Here is an 8686-nt window from a genome sequence, read left to right on the forward strand (position 1 = left end):
ATATGAGAAATGGCCAGTGGTACAATGTGTGTGTTATTAGCCATCATTCCATGGGAAGATGCTGAAAATGGGTACCAGGGGGCTAGACTGGTAACCTGACACATAAGGCAGACAGCGACTTCACACTTTCATTGGTTGCGTCATTTTTGTGCTGTGATGTTGCTACATTTTCCTGTACTTTGATGGCCAGACTAACTTGCCTTAAGATGGTATGTGGTTGGTGTATTGCAGCTGCTTTTGTGTTCGTCTCGAGCCAACTTGAAGTTGGAAGGTCATCATGCCAGAAGTTAGGTAGATGCTGTGGCTGAGGATTGACAGTAAGAAATCTATTGGTATGGACAGATGGCTTGGAAACATGCTATGAGTGTTGTTAAATGAAACAGATAGCAATGACAGGTTGGAAATGCAGAGGATGAAATTATGTCTTTTACTGATGAATTTCTGGATGACCTTCACAGAAAGGTTGTTTCTTGAATGTGTGGTGATTGGCTGTGTTTAAATCATTGCTTTGAAATTGAAACAGTTGAATATTGAGCATCACACATCATTCAATCAGAGACAATTTAGCAAGCAGTGGATATGAAATGCTTGTTCGTGGAGGCAATGAGCCTTTTAACCGTCTTTATGTTGCAAAAATTTACTGTTATTGCTGTATGAGAACTTGGTGCTTTTTTATTGGTCAGATTTTGACAATGGTTTTCCCCACGAGTGTTTAGTGCCAAGAATGAGCTGTGATTTCGTGAATGGTTGCCGTGGATACTTGGAGCCCACCTCAGTTTTTTTTAGTATTTCGGTTTTATGTCACTTCATTGTTGTACGTGAGGATAGTGATCGTATTCCTAGTGTAAACTAGTAAATGTAAGATGTTTGAAATCTACTTTTGTCTGATTGAGATTGAAATGTATATTTAGAAATTACAGAATGTGTACCATAGATTCCTGAACTCCTGTTGACATATAAAAGACATTTGTGGATAAACTCAGTCAAAGATAAAGAACCTGACACCTATTTTAACACCAAATTAACCTAAACCACCTAGGGACCATTGAAATCCTGCATAACCTTGTTGGGTTCAGCATGGTTAACCCCCGTAGGGTCCATTGAAATCCTGCATAACCTTGTTGGCTTCAGCATGGCTAACCCCCTGGGGTCCATTGAAATCCTGCATAACCTTGTTGGGTTCAGCATGGTTAACCCCCTTAGGGACCATTGAAATCCTGCATAACCTTGTTGGCTTCAGCATGGCTAACCCCCTGGGGTCCATTGAAATCCTGCATAACCTTGTTGGCTTCAGCATGGCTAAGCCCCTGGGGTCCATTGAAATCCTGCATAACCTTGTTGGCTTCAGCATGGTTAACCCCCGTAGGGTCCATTGAAATCCTGCATAACCTTGTTGGGTTCAGCATGGTTAACCCCCGTAGGGTCCATTGAAATCCTGCATAACCTTGTTGGGTTCAGCATGGTTAACCCCTTAGGGACCATTGAAATCCTGCATAACTTCGTTGGGTTCAGCATGGTTAACCCCTTAGGGACCATTGAAATCCTGCATAACCTTGTTGGGTTCAGCATGGTTAACCCCTTAGGGACCTTTGAAATCCTGCATAACCTTGTTGGGGTCAGCATGGTTAAACCCCTAGGGACCATTGAAATCCTGCATAACCTTGTTGGGTTCAGCATGGTTAACCCCCGTAGGGTCCATTGAAATCCTGCATAACCTTGTTGGCTTCAGCATGGCTAACCCCCTGGGGTCCATTGAAATCCTGCATAACCTTGTTGGGTTCAGCATGGTTAACCCCCTTAGGGACCATTGAAATCCTGCATAACCTTGTTGGCTTCAGCATGGCTAACCCCCTGGGGTCCATTGAAATCCTGCATAACCTTGTTGGCTTCAGCATGGCTAAGCCCCTGGGGTCCATTGAAATCCTGCATAACCTTGTTGGCTTCAGCATGGTTAACCCCCGTAGGGTCCATTGAAATCCTGCATAACCTTGTTGGGTTCAGCATGGTTAACCCCCGTAGGGTCCATTGAAATCCTGCATAACCTTGTTGGGTTCAGCATGGTTAACCCCTTAGGGACCATTGAAATCCTGCATAACTTCGTTGGGTTCAGCATGGTTAACCCCTTAGGGACCATTGAAATCCTGCATAACCTTGTTGGGTTCAGCATGGTTAACCCCTTAGGGACCTTTGAAATCCTGCATAACCTTGTTGGGGTCAGCATGGTTAAACCCCTAGGGACCATTGAAATCCTGCATAACCTTGTTGGCTTCAGCATGGCTAACCCCCGTAGGGTCCATTGAAATCCTACATAACCTTGTTGGGTTCGATCAGCATGGTTAACCCCCTAGGGACCATTGAAATCCGGCATAACCTTGTTGGCTTCAGCATGGTTAACCCCCTAGGGACCATTGAAATCCTGCATAACCTTGTTGGCTTCAGCATGGCTAACCCCCGTAGGGTCCATTGAAATCCTACATAACCTTGTTGGGTTCGATCAGCATGGTTAACCCCCTAGGGACCATTGAAATCCGGCATAACCTTGTTGGCTTCAGCATGGTTAACCCCCTAGGGTCCATTGAAATCGTGCATAACCTTGTTGGGTTCGATCAGCATGGTTAACCCCCTAGGGACCATTAAAATCCTGCATAACCTTGTTGGGTTCAGCATGGTTATCTCTGTTTTTGAGCTGTTTGGTTCAGCCTTACTCCAAGTGGTATTTTTTTTTACTTGTGCAGGATCCAAGCATTAAATTGAATGCTACAATGGATGGATTATCTGAAGTGACTGACTGACAGTCATTTTTGGGATCCATCTCAAACCTCTAGGGAGATAATGTTATTGCGTTTGGGCTAAATGAAATCCAATTCTGCTTCCCATTACGTGGCATTTGTGAACGGGGTAGGTAGGTATTAGAGTAGGGCTTTTTCTGGTTTGTTGTGGAGTGCTTTATACTGCTCCAGTGTGCAGCTGAGTGTTAAAAGGTGAAATATTACTGCAGCGAGCAAGGCTAGGTGGCATCGGTTTCAAATGAACAACACTTTAAAAGAGCACCTCTAAGGAAAACATGTTTTCTCAGATTTCATCTGTTCAAATGAATATGGAAGCATTCAATCGAACACAGTGTCATTTGTCTTCAGAGCTCAACTATAACAAGCTTAAAAGGGCTTTTTCTGTTAATGCCAAGATGTGAATTCTGAGTGTAAATTGTGCCATTCAGAGAAAACGAGGGGATCCTTGCCCTGTGTTTGTAATGGATAAACCCTGTGCATGCCAAGCAATGCATGTAGGTATTGTTTGTTGCCGTTGCTTGGCATGCAAAGGTTTATCCACTACAGACACAGAGCGAGGTTTCCCTCGTTTTCTCTGTTTTCTCTGAATGGCACAATTTACACTCAGAATTCACATCTTGGCATGAACAGAAAAAGCCCTTTAAAGCTTGTTATAGTTGAGCTCTGAAGACAAATGACACTGTGTTTGATTAGAATGCTTCCATATTTAAACAGATGAAATCAGAGAAAACATGTCTTCCTTAGAGGTGTTCGTTAAAGGGCGCTAGTTGTGTGCATAAATAAGTCTGTGGAACCTTTTTGAACCATGTTCAAACAAAACAGATACATTTTTAATTTTACATTTCCTGAAGTTTCCCCCAAAAAACTTAAGGGTCGCACCGTCAAAGTAGGTTAGGTAAGGAAACAGGTAGCTTTTTTTTTCTTCAGCAACCTCATTTATAGGTTTGGTCAAACTATTTAATGTGGCATACATATACATGTGACTAACCAATCTGCCTTCCCGTCGTTGAAATTTTGTGAACCTTATCTGCCATAATACCTCAAGCGATGCAAGAAAAGTATGGCGCTGCAAGATGTGGCTAAATTCAGAAGTTGGTGTACAAAAGTCAATTTGGGCCCAATAGTGAACAGAAGCAGGGTTGAAATGCTAACAGATGTCAATGTGTGTCAGATAAATCGCACAGTGTCCACACGTGCATCTTTTACTTTGCCTAAAGGACACAAATGAAAGGTGTTTCCTGTCCTTGGTGGCCGGCCCTTCATTTAGTTGTATCCTTGATGATATGTGTTTGGGCTTAGTCTATGCATGTTGGTGTGATACAAGAGCAACAAGAAATGCAATGTCTTTTACTCGATGGTGTCAGAAAATACACCTGTTGGGGTCTCTGGATGCTAAAACAAAACCAACTGTGAAGTCAGAAATGATTTGGATGAAGGAATTTAGATTGTGATTTCATTTACAAGAGACAGTCTGAATCCTGAAGTGCACTACATGAAGAATATGGCCAGTCCTTCAGTTTCTTTCTTCTTGTAGGTTTTGTGTTGTTTTCCTTGGTATGCTAAAAGTGTTCAAAGTATAAATTAAGTAACAGGGAGATGACATTTGCACAATAACAGCATATTTCTAAATGTAACTAATTGTCATTTATTGCGGGTTTTTTTTTCGTAAAAGATGTGAACGTTTCCAGCCGGCTGCTTTTTGATATGTTGAAACCAAACAACTGTTTTTGGACGTCTCCCAGAAACTGTGGACAAACAGTTTTATTTTTCAGTTGCAAAAGGTGAATGAGAAAAGCAATGTTGTTGTGAGTTTGCACATAAGCTGCTGTAACCAAAAGGTGTTTTTTTTTTTCTCATTATCCTGTTTGTTTTTGGACATTTCTTCTCAGATTTTTAAATTAATTTTTGGGAACTTTTTTAGACGGAAATCTACACATGTACACATGTCTGCTCCTAATGGACCGAAAATGGCTTACCGAACTGGATAAAATTGGCTGCTAAAAATCAGTATTTTTCAAACACTGTAAATTTTAAAATTTGAGCTTTGTTGTGACCAACAGGTGTTTGTATGTACAAGTGTAATGTCTATGATGTGAACTACTTTGTATCATGTAATGTTTTTGTAAATCTAATGTATATTGGGGTATTTTTGCAGCTCATGACAACTCTATTGTACACCATATATGTGTGGAATGGAACAGTGATGGACTAAATTCACCGTGCACTGTAAATAAGATGGTGAGGATTTCGCTTTTGAATAATTCATGATTAGGAAACCCCCTTCGTGGGCAGTATTGATCACATGACACTGTCTGCACATTGCCTCCTTTAGAGTATATTAGCCATTCCATGGAGGCTTTCATCATAGTCACTTGAGCCCTGATGTGGTTTTCATTTATTAACTATTTATAAATTTCTTTGTTAAATACTCTCGTAAAGTATGGGATTTTCCACAAGTATTCAGTGTTGATTCTGCAGATTACAAAATGCTATGATCTTTTTGGCATGTTTGAAATTAATTTTGTGATTACTTTTGTCATGATTTGTGAATCTGTTTGCATCTGTGCTATAAAGTTTGGGCAAAATGACTCCCATTCGCAAGTGACCTTGAATAAGTCCCCAAAATTGAAGGAGCCTTTCTTAATAATGGTGTAAGATTTATTTTTAGGGGTGCAATTGCAGTCAGAACAAAAGGAAAAATATTGTTTGTGCAATGTCGATGTGGATACACAGATTAATGTGTACATTAGAACCTTTTTGTAATGTTTTAAAATTGTGTAACATAGAGTAAGTTATAGCAAAGGTGTTTGTATCATTCCTATGCTGTGGCTTCCCTGTTTTCGATGCAAATGTTTACGTACAACACAGTGGGAAATATTCGATTTAGCATGTGGTGATTTAGCATTTGGATAAGGTTACAATTTAATTTTTACAGTGTCTGTTGATTCATGAAGTGTTATCTTTTGGCATGTTGATACTATAAATACAAATGAAATGTTTGTTCAGGTTTATATGAAGTACAAAGTTCAAATCTTGTCTCATCAACAGCCCTGGATTATCGGCAATGTGTAGTCGGCAAGGATACATACTGCTGAAACAAGTGCCAAATCTTTCAGCTAAAATTGAGGCATGTGTTTTTTGTTGCAGTTGGGGATACATGTAGGTGTATTTTGAACAAAGCGGACCAAAGTGCATTGGATGTGTGTAATCGGTGTGCTGTTGATGAGGTGAATAGGCACGGTGTTGTGAAGTTTGATTCGGCAGAGTTGTCAAATTAATCCCAAGTTAAATTACAAGTGAATCATAAACACCTGTTACATGTATATGACCGACCAGTCTGTGTCCATGGGTAATGGAATGAATGTTCATAAACACCTGTTACATGTATATGACCGACCAGTCTGAGTCCGTGGGTAATGGAATGAATGTTCATAAACACCTGTTACATGTATATGACAGACCAGTCTGTGTCCGTGGGTAATGGAATGAATGTTTTGTTACAGCTGTGACGTGAAACACAATTCTTTTTATGATTTGGTCAGGATGAATTTGACAACAACCTGGCTGTAAAGAGGGCACAGTTTTCTTAGCCACAAAAGCTCTGTTGGTTGCTACCAACAAAATGAATACTCCCGATCAATATGGCTCTTTTCAACCGATGCGAGGGGTGCTTCTGCTCGGACGGATAGAGATCTAGAGAAAACTAGAGGAATTTCTGTGATTGTTTTGAGATTCAAATGAAGCATTTGTTTTGAGAAGAGTTTTCATTGCATATTGTTTTAAGTTTTCTGTATCGTTAGAATTTTTTTCTGTTTTCTCACTTGTATATGCCACCAATTCTGCATTAATCAAATTACTCATTGCAACTTTTTTATGGGTCATTCTATGATTTCAGGGTCCAACTGTGTGACTTTTTGTGTCCCTGCTACACCCGACCTTTGTTATTTGACATGGAAATATCACGGAAATTGATTTCAAATTATTTCACTTGTTTGGCAGGTAATTTGCATTGATTTGTCATTCTTGGAAATCAAAAAATGTGTTATGAACTTACAGAAAAAATCATGTGAGATGTGACAGGGACACCAAAAAAAATCGGACCCGCAATTTATAGAATGACCCTGTTTAATTTTGGACGCTGCTTGATGAACCTTGAGACATGCTGACCTTTATCTTTGAAATAATGTTTCAATTTTGTTGCGGTATGGAAGTGAATATGCTGCTCATTAGTTGGACCTTTGTAGGTGAAATCAGTTGGACTGAATAGGTTCCAGTATCATCTAGCCAGAATATTGACTTTGGGACTTAGTGTACAAGGTGTAAATGACACAATAAACATGGAACTAGGAAAGAAGTGGAGATTTGTTCCAATAAAGTTGTCTTGTGTTGCTTGTGTTAACTGCGGAAATGTAGAGTGACTGTGGGTTAAGATGAAGTCCTCAAAGATTCAGACCTTACTTTGGTTTGTTGGACTTGGAACTAAATCACATCACACAGTATACTGGAACAGTAAAATTTATGAAATACAGCATCACTAGGAGCTTGCCTTTCGTCATGCTTTCATGAAATAATTGGAAGTTTCCTCTTTTTTTTTTCAAAATGTAAGGTGTACGCCTTCTCTCCTTTTTATGCTGATTGTTTGTTCAAACTAAAAAACTTCACTCCTAACTAACCCCTTGTCATCTTTTCTACCCAAATTTCACCCAAAATGCAAGACTAACCCCTTGTCATCTTTTCTACCCAAAATGCAAGACTAACCCCTTGTCATCTTTTCTACCCAAATTTCACCCAAAATGCAAGACTAACCCCATGTCATCTTTTTTACCCAAAATGCAAGACTAACCCTTTTGTCATCTTTTCTACCCAAAATACAAGACTAACCCCTTGTCATCTTTTCTACCCAAAATGCAAGACTAACCCCTTGTCATCTTTTCTACCCAAATTCTACTCTAAATGCTAGACTAACCCCTTGTCATCTTTTCTACCCAAAATGCAAGACTAACCCCTTGTCATCTTTTTTACCCAAAATGCAAGACTAACCCCTTGTCATTTTTCGTCAGATTTTACCCAAAATGCTAGTCTAACCCCTTGTCATCTTTTCTACCCAAATTTTACTCAAAATGCAAGACTAACCCCTTGTCATCTTTTCTACCGAATATGCAAGACTAACCCCTTGTCATCTTTTTTACCCAAAATGCAAGACTAACCCCTTGTCATCTTTTCTACCCAAAGTTTACTCTAAATGCAAGACTAACCCCTTGTCATCTTTTTTACTCAAAATGCAAGACTAACCCCTTGTCATCTTTTCTACCCAAAATGCAAGACTAACCCCTTGTCATCTTTTCTACCCAAATTTCACCCAAAATGCAAGACTAACCCCATGTCATCTTTTTTACCCAAAATGCAAGACTAACCCTTTTGTCATCTTTTCTACCCAAAATGCAAGACTAACCCCTTGTCATCTTTTCTACCCAAAATGCAAGACTAACCCCTTGTCATCTTTTCTACCCAAATTTTACTCTAAATGCTAGACTAACCCCTTGTCATCTTTTCTACCCAAAATGCAAGACTAACCCCTTGTCATCTTTTTTACCCAAAATGCAAGACTAACCCCTTGTCATTTTTCGTCAGATTTTACCCAAAATGCTAGTCTAACCCCTTGTCATCTTTTCTACCCAAATTTTACTCAAAATGCAAGACTAACCCCTTGTCATCTTTTCTACCGAATATGCAAGACTAACCCCTTGTCATCTTTTTTACCCAAAATGCAAGACTAACCCCTTGTCATCTTTTCTACCCAAAGTTTACTCTAAATGCAAGACTAACCCCTTGTCATCTTTTTTACTCAAAATGCAAGACTAACCCCTTGTCATCTTTTCTACCCAAAATGCAAGACT

Source organism: Acanthaster planci, linkage group LG09, assembly GCF_054643075.1.
Source record: "Acanthaster planci isolate LZ-2023a linkage group LG09, COTS_SCS, whole genome shotgun sequence".
NCBI lineage: Eukaryota > Metazoa > Echinodermata > Asteroidea > Valvatida > Acanthasteridae > Acanthaster > Acanthaster planci.